This window comes from Mustela erminea, chromosome 2, assembly GCF_009829155.1.
Source record: "Mustela erminea isolate mMusErm1 chromosome 2, mMusErm1.Pri, whole genome shotgun sequence".
Taxonomy (NCBI): domain Eukaryota; kingdom Metazoa; phylum Chordata; class Mammalia; order Carnivora; family Mustelidae; genus Mustela; species Mustela erminea.
The window spans coordinates 149,820,350-149,833,284 of record NC_045615.1 but is presented as its reverse complement, the minus strand read 5'-3'; the positions used below and the strand labels follow the sequence as shown (position 1 = coordinate 149,833,284).

At 33.9% G+C, this 12,935-nt stretch overlaps 1 long non-coding RNA gene across 2 annotated transcripts in view; it reads right to left on the bottom strand.

The window, feature by feature from the left end:
* The window catches only part of LOC116585130, a 61,451-nt gene that overhangs the window by 32,212 nt on the left and 16,304 nt on the right, over positions 1 to 12,935 (bottom strand). Inside the window, exon 4 of one of the 2 annotated variants that reach the window (XR_004283478.1) lies at positions 12,493 to 12,526. The exons of the other annotated variant lie outside the window; for it this stretch is intronic. This is a non-coding gene — a long non-coding RNA (uncharacterized LOC116585130). Of the gene's footprint in view, positions 1 to 12,492; positions 12,527 to 12,935 lie in introns of those variants that run through there. 2 annotated transcript variants of the gene reach the window in all.

Genomic DNA, 12,935 nt, shown 5'->3' with positions numbered 1-12,935 from the left:
CTTTTCCTTACACATATTTCCATAAAAGGAAACAACTGACATTTGAAATGGGATCATTTTGGATGTTAGAATTCAGATGTATTATAGAGAAGTGGGGGAGTATGACAGTTTTGCTTTAATGTTCCAACCTTTTTTTTTATCCTAAAGTATGTAAATATATCCAAAGATACCTAAAATATACCACTTTCAATTATATGGGAGTTTTGTTGACCCTTTTAGCTTCATAAAAAAATTGTCTTTAATAATAAAGTAAATAACAATAGAATAACAATAATCGTGGGAAAGTCTTGAGAGAACTTATTTATTTACATGATTTCTACACTCAGCGTGGGGCTCAAATTTATGATGACAAGTTTAAGAGTTACATGCTCTTCCAAGTGAGCCCTGAGGAAACTTGTTAGTTATTTGTTTACTTAGCAGAAATAAGAAACGGAGAAAGGACATGACTTGAATGGCTAAGAAACAAATTCTCTTTCAAATTGGGATGTCGTTAATGAATTTGAAAGAGAAAATAATTGATAAAATACACAAAACAATTGAATAATAGATCATTGTGTGATACATACCATATAATTCAGAAGAAGTTCAACCGTGGGCATGGCTATAACCAAACTTTCTTTTCTTCTCATATTGATCATTATGAAGATTTCACAGTGCTTACATTTATAAAAAAGAAAAGTAAGGGCACTTGGGTGGCTCATTTGAGGGACCCACTCTTGATTTCAGCTCAGGTAATGATCTCAGGATTGTAAGATTGAGTCCCAAGTCGGGCTCCATGCTCAGCAGGAAGTCTGTTTGAGATTCTCTCCTTCTCCCACTGCCTCTCCCCCTGATTGCATGTGCACATGCATTTGCTTTATCTCTAAAATAGGTAACTAAATCTTAAAAAAAAAAAATTAGGAAAATTAGGAAATGTTAGGAAGCTGAACAGAGATTCCTTCTAAAAGTAACTTTCAGGGGCGCCTGGGTGGCTCAGTGGATTAAAGCCTCTGCCTTTGGCTCAGGTCTTGATCTCAGCATCCTGGGATTGAGTCCCGCATCAGACTCTCTGCTCAGCAGGGAGCCTGCTTCCTTCTCTCTCTCTCTCTGCCTACCCCTCTGCCTACTTGTGATCTCTGTCTGTCAAATAAATAAATAAAATCCTTAAAAAAATAAATAAAAGTAATTTTCACTCACTGATTTATGAAAAAATCTCTCATTAAAAGATGCATTTGTAAAATTTAAATATTATCAAAATAGCTATTATATTTGTTTTGATCAAGCATGTAGACATAATAATTATAACTTCATTATAGAAAAAACCTTTTGCAATATTCTATATAGAAAATAAAGAAACAGAAAATAAACAAAAATCTCAATACATATTTTTGTACTTTTTATGTATTTTGTATTTAAAATAAACATTTTTAATGTTTAAGAAGTATGAGAGAACCCTTGACAAAATAATATCCAAATATATATATATATATATATTTATTTATTTATTTATTTATTTTAGGATAAGATTCTCTAGGGAATTAGTTCAAGGAGAAAAACAGTATTAATACAGAATCTAAAAGAAAAGCCTGTTCATATATTTTTAAATAAATATGGTATTACTGAATCATCATGATATTTAGATTCCTTTGGTATATTTAAAAGAGATGTTATTTATTTAAAAGCATCAATATATGCAATATGCTAAAAGCCTTGATATTTGCAATTAGAACCCAAGCTCACTGTGGGGATAATAAAGCTTAAGTTTGGGGATCCCCTTTTATTTACACAGGCTTTTTCCAAGCCCGGAGGCTTTAACAGCATATTTATAAAGCCATATGTTCTTATTAAATTTTCAAAAAGAAATTAATTTAAGTGCAATTGTTTAAGATCTCCAACACATTCAATCGATTTACCCTTCGCACATCTTTTCTGTATATGATTTTAAAGCGGCTTTGGAAATTCTGCAATCCAAAGGGGAAATTGAATTGGTGATACATTTAGTTTGGGTTTAACGCAATAAATGTATACAATCCAAACTCACTTTGTGTAGAGCTATTATTGCTATCTGTTCTACTGTAAAAATGACTTTCATGGACATTCTTTACCACTCACTGTGCCAACTCATCATTACCATTCCACGGCTAGAGGTCATTTTGTGATATGACCATGTCCAATGGCATCCAGCACTTGAAATATGTGGATAATGGAGGAGAAACAAGGTTTGAGAAGTAAAGAGCCAGAAGCTAGTCTGAGAAAATTTCTTCCCATCATTAGACATACCCCATGGTTAGTAGGATACTTCATCAATGTCTATTTCGAATAGAAATTATCTCCTCCTATACTTGGCAATTAATACAGTTTTGATGATTAGAAATATATATAACATTTACATTTTTTGTGGGAGTCACAGAAAATAGAAGTTTTAGAATTTGGGGGATGTGGGAAGGATAAAATTGTGCAGTAGTACAATTGGTAAGTATATATCTTTGTAAAGTCACATGTATTATGCAACTCAACCAAAATAATAGAAACCAAATTTTAACCAACTGTGTTGAAAGAGACACCAATTCTCATTCTTTTCTCTGTGGAAAGTATTACAAAATCATAGTAATCTGATAACTTGATCAAAAAGTATGCTACCAATAATACTGTGGTCAAAAACCAGTACTATTGATGGATATCAGGCAGTAAGTTAATACAAATATGTTGTTTTCCCGTATATTTTTTTGATGTTTGTGTTTCTTGCCTGTGTTTTTTTTTTAAATTGTAATTTGCTGTGATTTCTTATTCTATAGAAATACTATTTTCTATTTTTTTATTAATAATTTTGTACATTTTTCTTAAAACAATTTTTGTGTGTAAACTCTGTGTCCCACAAAATGAAGTTTGCTTTCATTTGCAATGATTTAAATGCAAAGAAAAATTATAAAAATTTATAAACATATGTGAAAATATAAAAATTATATGGTATATTGTATTGCTATGTATTTTATACTATATACATATTACATGTATATTATATATGTTTTTATATACATATATAGTGTATATATGTGTGTCTGTATTTGTGTATATATGTGTATACATATTTGTACATGTATACATATATACATGTAGATATATACATACATACACACATACTGTATACTGTCTTGTACTATAAGTTTAAAAAAAGGTATATAGAAGTAAAACCATTTTTAGGTTATTGCTATAAGAGATAAACATACATTTAAGTGAGTAGTTGCGGCTTCCAAATGTTGCCTTAGTTCCTCTAGCAAGCAAGTCTACAATCTCATTGCTGATATAACCCAGATGGAGGGAAGATGCACTAGAAAGGTCCATGGCCTTAGGTAAGCTGCCTGGCATGTCATTAGTTTGCAGGGGCCATACAGGCACATAATGGTCTATGTCCTACAGTCTGTATAAAGAGTAAAAGTACCACAGTTACACAGCTCTATTTCATCTGTAAAATTGAGCCTACATAATAGGTGATGTTTTATGAAAATCTGAAACTAAATATGGATTGTTTTCACCCGATTTTTCAATATCATTTTATAGGTAATCAATTGCTATCATCCATGATCATTTTATGCTGTGACTATCTACATAACTCTATGTTATGATAAACTACACACAACTGTATTTTATGCTACTTTGGAAGAACATTTACACTAATGAAAGTATACATCAGTTAAAAAATTCAGATGAATATGGAAATTGTGTGGATTTAAAAATCACCAAAATTACAGTAGTTATATTAAGATGAAGCAGATACTTGAAATTAACATGAAATTATCTCATCTTAAATTGCAAGTAAAATATGACATATAGATAGTAGAAGGAGAATTTTTAAAAGGAAAATGCTGAGAGGTTCACAAGTGAATCATGGTGGTACTCAGGAACCATGTCATATTTAATGATGTGAAAACAGGAAAACGAGATAGTCATACATCCTGGGAAGCACAGACTCAAACAACATAAGAGGTTCCTGCCAGAGCCAATAAAATACTTAAGTCTAGCATCACTACATGATACTCTCATTTGAGAACATTCAGAAAAACTTCATTTAAACGACACCAGGCCTTGGGTCAAGTTTTTCCCCCTTTTCTTTGTTACGACCTACTTTGGCTTTTAGAGACTACTGCTTTGTCCACAGATCTCAGTTTTGTATTTTTCAATTCTTTGTTCTTAAAAGTGATTTTCATTGTTAATACTTTTTGAAAAATCTCTGGTAGAAGGAGGCCTGCATTGTCTGAAATGTGTCTTTAAACAAATGAATAAACAAACAAAGAAGTATTCTAACAAACCTTTGTGATTTCAAGATAGGGAATTTTTATTCTACTAATAAACACCCTTAGAAGGACTGATTTCCTTATTTGCAATCATACAAAAACATTTTCAAATGCTCTCTATGATAACATTGAAAGTTATGCTGCAATAAATATTAATAGCATTTATTCTGAGCACTGAACATGAATATATCAAAGGCAATACTCTTCCATTTGACACTTTTGGAAACTATTTTTGATAAAGAATCAGAAAGGAGATTTCAAGTGACAGTCCTACACCAGCCCTCAGGGGTTGACAGGATGACCTAATTGGTGTTATGAAACCTCTTATTCTTATGATTGATTGATTAATTTTCTTCATGCAAAATGTTATTACTATCCTATTTTCCTTGCTTTATTTGCCTTATCTTCTTTTTGAGAAATAACAGGGTATGTTAGAAAGCAATACAAGCAATCAGACATCAAAATTATACTCTTTGTTATTCATCATTACTAAAGAATATACAGGGTTCTGATTCTACCATCAATACTTCAACACTTGAAGAGACTTAGTCATAGGTTTTGCATATCAAACATACGTATGTGAGGGTATATATCAGCTTTAATTCAACTGAATACATCGTATTCATTCATTGTACTGTTCATGTTAGCATATAGCACCTCAACTAGCAGGTGAGCAGGAAAGAAAAACAGGGTGGTTATAGAAAATTGTATAAGATTGTATCAAAATTTTGTCATATTTTGGTCAATATGGTCAGCAAGAGGTTTTGGAAGTTTATTTAAAATAAACTTTTAATTTAATAAAGGTTTATTTAAAATAAACAAAATTGGTTTTCATATAGAAAAACTTGCACTCTGTGCTATATTTTGGATGCAAATATTCTACACTTTTTATATCAAACATTCTCAAGAGATTATGGATATGAACATTATGGATATGGTAGAATAAGTAAGTTTTCTTAAGGATGCTACTATTAAGATGTTTTCTCCCAAATCTACTTCTTTGTGGAAGTATGGAGTGTCTATTTTTTGCAAGGCACTCATTTGAAGCACAGATTTATAGCCGTCATTTCAGTCCATTGCTATTATATACATTTATTTGTATTTCTCTATTATTTGTAGAGAACAACCACAATATCCAAACTATCAGCATATTTATGCTTTTTCCCCACTTATAGAATAATATTTTGTCCAAAAAGATGCTCCACCACTACCAGAAAATACCAGAAAATTTCGGATAGTAACTCTGTCATCACTCTTGGCCTCCAATTATCATTTCTCCGATCCCTGATTATCACCGATTATCTTATTTTTTCATTAGGAGTAACAAAAATAACACTTAAGAAAAATACAAGTGATTTTTTCCTAGGAAGTCATTAGGTTCCATATATCAGTTGCCAATGTGAGGCATCATTAACACAACAGCAGAAACTTTTCTTTGGAAGGGAAAGAATGTTTGGCTTATTTAAAACTTTGTATATTCTACTATAATGAATAAAATTCATACTCATGAAATAGATATGCAACATAAAAATACCTCATGAGATTTAAACTGTTTTATTGCTTGTGGATATACCTTTGTACCAATAAGATGAAACCTAAAAATACTCTGTTCATCTAGATTTATTTCTGGGAAATTGGACTGTGTTGACTGGTATACAGTAAAATATTATATATCTCCAGTGCCTGTCAGTAAAAGATCTGACACTGTCTTAATAAACTATATTTTAGGTCATCTTCCTTTATAAATCTTTGAAGAAAGAAACTAAGATATTATAATGAGACTATAATTGGAACTCTGAATAAATATTCTGACTCTCTTCCTTGTTAGCTAACTGACATTAAACAATATATTTAAGTATATTTAAGCTTGGTTTCCTCATTTGTATGAGTAAACATAAAATGCATGCAAAAATCCCTGGTATAGCAGAGTGACTTCTATAATATGCATGCATATTTATTTATATTTATATTTACATTTATATTTATATTTTATATGTGGTGTGTATATGTATGTGTGTTTGTATGTACACACATTTGTATATGCCATACAATTATATTACATGCAAATATTATACAATTATATATACATCATATGTACAATTTTATATACACATACATATATAAATATGTGTATATACTATATATATTCCATAGAGTAAAAAAAACCAAGTTATATGTATATATATGTGTGTGTATACAGGAACACACTGACACACAGACACTCGCACACACAATAGATCCATACCCACTGCTTAATAATACATACATTTGCTTTTTAAATTCTGTCCACATATTATGTTTTGGAATATTAAGATAAATATCTCTACTGTGGAAATTGTTGTCATTTAAAATCCTTGGAAAAATATCTGTAATAGCACAATGACATTCGACTATAATTGCCAGAGTTTGATCCACTGAAGTACCTATTGAAAATCCTGAGCCTGTTCTCCTACTACTTCGGAAAAACACTCTAGGATAATTTCTTGATCTCCATTTTGACCTACAGGATTGATTCTTTCTTCTTATAATTTTTTCTAAAGCAGAAATAATAACCCCAAACACCCACAATTTAAGTCGGAGTACGTTAAAAGGACATGTATCCAGTCTAAAGCATGATCCTCCCAGTTGTGCTTAGCAAGGGGTGACACCAGCTATAGGAACAGCTGATTTCACCCGGGGCTACCCTAGGAATTCCTCCCACCCTTCACTGTTGCACACTCTTATTTCAAAAGTGCATCTGTGGGAAGGAACTCAGAGTTGGTGCTATTCTGGAACGACCACCCATCTACTTAGTGTTTCCCAGTATACAACTCTCTCACATAATCATTCTTTTATTTATACAAACCAAATGTCTTTCTTGGTGGTCAGTTCTGTGCTTGGCAGTGTGTTGAGCTAACAAGAAATGAAAGAAAACTTCTTACTCCCACAGGTTATACTGTATCATGGGAGAGAACACTCAATCAGATGAATAAGCAGATGAATAAAACAATAGGAATGTGTAGGGAATTCTATGATAAAAGCTAAAATCTGGGAAAGAAAATTAAAGGAAATAGATATGGTGGGCCAGATGCTGTGTAGTGGGAGGGGGCAATGAGATATTTTGGATCTTTCACTGTTTTTTTCAGAACTAAATGCTTCCAACTCAAAGAAGCTTAGTCACTCACTCACTGGTCGGTCCAAACATGGGACAGAATTGTTCCATAGTACGGGGATGGATGGGGAGAGTCTTAAATGGTTTCTGCTACAGCCTCTTGAGTTGATGAATACAAGTGCCATGGGAGGCAATAAGGAATCTTGATTGTCACAAAACATAGCACTTAGGCGATGGCCCTCAATGATGGCTGCAAGAGTCACCCAAGATTTTTTGAATCCCAGAACATAGTAGAGGCAAGGGGTACAGGTTTTCTTGGGGTGGAACACTGGACTCAGTATTTTAAAAGTTTTCAGATATTGGGGGTGCCTAGGTGGCTCAGTCAGTTAAATGTCTGGCTCTTGATTTCAGCTCAGGTCACGAGCTCAGGGCTGTGATCTCAGGGTCTCTGCGCTCAGTGGGGAGTCTGCCTGAGATTCTCTCTCTCTCTTCTCTCTCTGCTCATGCGCATTCTCTCTCTCTCTCTCTCTCACACACACAGACACACAAATAAATAAATCTTAAAAAAAAAAAAAAAAAAAAAAAAAGGAAAGGAAAAGCTTTTCATATGCCGAATGGAGTCAAGGCTGAGAACCAGTGGATGAAGAAATCTCATCCACTATTTTTTTTTTTTTCTATTTTTTTGCTAAGGAATCTGGCTAATATATTTTCAACAGAAAACTGATTCCCCCTCCATGACACACATCTCCATTTACTGAGGCAGAAGATCTGTTGGCTCTCAGCCTTCTATAATAGTTAAGTGCCAAACTCATGTGTGTGTGTGTGTTATGTGTGAACAACCCTAAGCATTTTACTGATAAGGTAATTTAATGAGTATATTTGAAATAGTCAATCCAAAGCTCATTTTTTTAAATACTAAACTATTTCAAGACACAAAGGTACTTTCGTGGTAGTCATTTATGGGTAAATACAAAGGAATCTCATAACCTCCCAACTTTGGACAAAAATAACCTCCTTTGGAGAAGCACTGAAGATTAAGTTCAATTCCTTCTGAACTGTGTTTATAATTGAACAGTGTTTTCCAAGTTCATTCTACCTACAACGTGGGTAGCTTTTTTTGAGATTTTATTTATTTGATAGAGTGAAAGAAAGAGCAGAGAGAGAGAGCACAGGAGAGGGAGGAGGAGAAGAGGGCCAGGGAGAAGCAGACTCCCCGCTGAACAGGGAGCCCAAAGCAGGACTTGATCCCAGGACCCTGGGATCACGACCTGAATATAAGGTAGGCGCTTAACTGATTGAGCCACGCAGGGCCCCGATATCTGTAGTTTTCATTAAAAGTACTAAAATATTTTTTTAAGAAAATGTACCTATTCCATTTTCTTAGAATGTAAATGGCATTTTCCAAAAACGTCCAAGTGGAATATAAACTACCGTTGAAATAGAATCCCCCTCTGATGCCCCCGGCAAAGGAAAGAGGTCAGGGCTGACTGCTTCTCATTCTCATTTCCTCTGACACATGCTCATTTAGTCATTACATTATATCTTACGAATGACTTTATTTTTATTTGTCTGCTACCATTATTCTTTATTGCTTTGGGAAGAGAGCAATATCAAATGAATCTGGCAAATATCAGATTTTCTCTGTCCTGACCAGAAATTTCTTTAATGCTTATGGTATTAAAATATTTTTAAATTTTTGATGAAGGCATGTTTAATAAATCAGAGAATTTTAATCAGAGATGATTTGAAGTATGATATATATTTATGAGAACTGAGCTAAGGGCCCATGGGCATTCTAAATACCAATTCAATGTATTAGGTGTCTTTTGTTCCACGGTTTCCTTATTTTCAAAATGCTCCAACTCCTTATTTTCATCCAATATTGCTTTATAGGTGAGTGATAGTAGCTATCAGAACATCTCACTTTCTGAATATTCATGAAGCATTTTTTACTTCCCCTGGCAAGAAGAAAAAAAGCGAAATATATTATTGAGAAAGAAACCTCGTTGAAACGGAGGTGCCCTAATTCTGGTATGGTCTTCGTTGACAAAGAACTTTTTATTCTTTTCTGTAACAAAAGAAAAATACCATTGAAGAGTTCTAGACAAAGAAACCTGATATGGAAATCATGAGAATAGGTCAGCAAAGGATGGTTGGGTCTTTTTTTTTTTTTTTTTTTTTTAAAGCAACTTAGAGTTCTTAAAACCATTTTAGATAGTTGGCCTTTGAAAAACGCATACTTGGGATTTTATGCTTTGGCACTAATGAGAACTTTGGCAAATTTTTCAAGTTCTCTACAGTCTTTGTTTCCTCTTTTGAACAATGGAGTTCATGGCATCAACTTTTCAGGGTTATTTTGAGGCTTTGACAGAGCACCTGGTATATAGTTGGACTAGGTATATGTTCGTTTCCTTCCTTGCCTGCTTTATTTAGCCTTTTCCTGTTGGTGAGGAAAACAGCTGAAAACTACTGTCCTGGTTTCCTTACCCCACATCGCTCCTGTCAGTGAGGCAAGCTATGTAAATCTCTGGCCATTAGCATCTATTTCTGGTTCTGTAGATCCGTAGGGCATCTTAGAATCACTTTAGCCACCTGCCTGATGTGCCACATCTCTATATTCCTTCTGCTCACTTCTTTTTCTCTGCCTCCTTAGCCTTAAGCGATAAGAGAAATAGAGAGAACAGAGAAGCTGAATTTCCATCTTATAAAAAGGGGTCTCGCCTATTCGTATTTATGCTCTGATTCCTCATTCTCTATCCTCACAGAGAGTGAGGGACTGAGATTCTGTACAGTTTTGTCTTTGGGTAAATTTAGAGGACAGAAATTGTCTAATGGATGGGACAAACCCACATACTAAAAAGATAGCAAACCATTCTTCTGCATAAGGTAGTTAACATTTCGAAAACAATTTATTTGGCAGCACTACTGCATATAATCATAAACCAAGTCAAACAAGATGAACATATGCACATTGTTGAGCTGAGTGGTAGAATGGCTTTTCCAGCAGCAACACACCTGTGTAACAACATAATTTCCAGGTAAATAGCTCTTTTATTGCTAATTAGAATTGAGTTTGAGATATTGTTTTGAAGCTCCAGTCAAGAAGCCTGGCTATTTGCACATCCCTGACTGAAGAATCATGTCCCTAGAGCTAGAAAGGTCAGTCTCTCATCTTTTGTTCATATTACACTGCTGAAGAAGAGGACAGCTCCTGAAACTGCTGCCTTCATCCTCGGCAAATAGGGAGCATGCACAGTGACATCCAGGTAATCCCGACATGCGGCCCCCTTACTCAATTTCTTTTTTAATTTTTTAAAAAAAGATTTTGTTTATTTATTTGACAGAGAGAGAGATCACAAGTAGGCAGAGAGAGAGAGAGAGGAGGAACAGGCTCCCTTCAGAGCAGTGAGCCCGATGCGGGACTCGATCCCAGGACCCTGAGATCAACACCTGAGCAGAAGACAGAGGCTTAACCCACTGAACCACCCAAGCACCCCTTACTCAATTTATTCATAAAGAGAAATTCACTGCTTAGTGTGCTAAGAGCATAATTTAAATAAGTCTGGGGGCTAACATTGCAGATTATAATTTACTCCACTCTTTTTAGTACATACAATTCTTGGGATGGGCTTTTGAGACAAGAAGTTATTAATCTCTCATTTTACCTTTGATTTAAAGTCTTGATTCCTGATTCTATGTTCTTTCATGCTTTGAGTGAGAATTTTAAGGAGCAGTGGGGGAAAAATAAGATAAACCAAGGGCTTTTAAACACTGTTGGTTTGAAATCAGTTGGCATTTAAATCTGCTTCATGGAAAAACAATATCCTTATCAAAGCAAATCTAGAAAAGAACCGAATCAGGTAAAGCATGAATTAACTCTTGCTTTTTATGATCTTCTTCGCCGTGTAAAATCGTGAAGAAATCAGCGTTAGAGAAAAGAATGGGGAAGGAAAAAGTTAAGTATAGATATTCAAGCTTTTCATTTTATAGGTAAAACAACTAAAGAAATCAGTGGAAACACATTGGTTTCCATAAACTATACTGCTTGGCTAATTAGTAAGAGATCTGGGATGAGAATTAACATCTCCTAGTTTATAGGACAATAGAGCTTTGACACACTGGACTACTCAAATTTAAAGACAACAAAGGAATAGACATTTTCTTTTGGTACAGATTCTGGTAAATAGTTTCAACCAAGCACTCAAATAAAATAAAAAGCAAAACCAGTCGCACAGCAAATTAGTGTGTGTGGGGGGGGGATGTACAGTTTTTCTAAAGAGAGAAGAAGACAGTTAACCCAAACTAATGGAATCTATGTATGATTTGAGACGATCTGCTTTTTCTTTAAAGATTCCACAAATATGCCATTCTTTGAAAAATGGATTTACTTAGATAAATGTTACTTATTTAAGCAAGAAATCCAAACTACTGAAATAGTGTGTTATGATTATAAATGTATCATGGTCTATCACCACTTATTTCATTTTATTATATTATCCCAACAGCAAAACAGCTTTAAATACTTGTGGTTATAAAAACTGTAGGTCATAAAGTCTAACTTCAATCAACATAGTTTCTACAATTTAAAATTTAATAGTGTTAAGTGCTGATGGAACAGGAAAACAAAAATCATTGACATTTTCCTGTGGAAAGACTACCCTCTTGTGACTTCAATTTGTACTACAACTGTCTACCTTTTGCAAGATTGGAAGCCTACAAAGGGACTTGGAATAGTTTGACTTCGGACCTAAAATTACCTTAACAATATTCTTATGAATTCTACTAATTTTTTATTGTAGCCTCATTGTAAAGATATCAAACCTGAATCCTGGGTTTTTAGTAACATTAGATTACAAACACCTCTCTGAGATTTGTAGCCTTAAATAATGAAACCCTAAGAAACTGTGCAATATTTGAAGCTTTACATCATCTTCACTAACGTATTACATCATCTGTTAACTCTTAATTTTAAAGCTATAAACTTATTTTACATGAAAATCTAAAATTTATGTCTCACATTAGCTGCCTTCAAACCTGCCTTTGGCTCAGGTCATGATCCCAGGGTCCTGGGAACAAGCCCCACATCAGGCCCCCTGCTCTGTGGGAAGCTTGCTTCTTCCTGTCCCCTCCCCCTGCTTGTGTTCCCTCTCTTGCTGTCTCTTCTCTGTCAAATAAATAAATAAATAAATAAGATCTTTTAAAAAAAACTTAAAATACTCACCATTCTAACCATTAACTATTCAGAATGTCATAAATTAAATTACAGATTTTATATAATGTGAAATGTCACCTAAACTAAGCCATTTCCCAGTTCAAATCCAGTGATAATTAATATTTTTTCAAATAAGTATTAATTTATCACCAAATGGATAGTGAATGGTAACTAAGCCAAATAAGTGGTTAAAGAGTTTCTTCGTTTCAATATAAATCTTGTTACAGTTTGAAGTGTTGAGGTTGCCGGAAGGACTAATTTAGCAGAAGTTTGTTCTCAGATTGAAGGGGGAAATCACGGAGGTTTTACAATCTGCCCAGGACTCTGAACAAGGGATAGTTCTTTAGGGAGAGTCCTATGT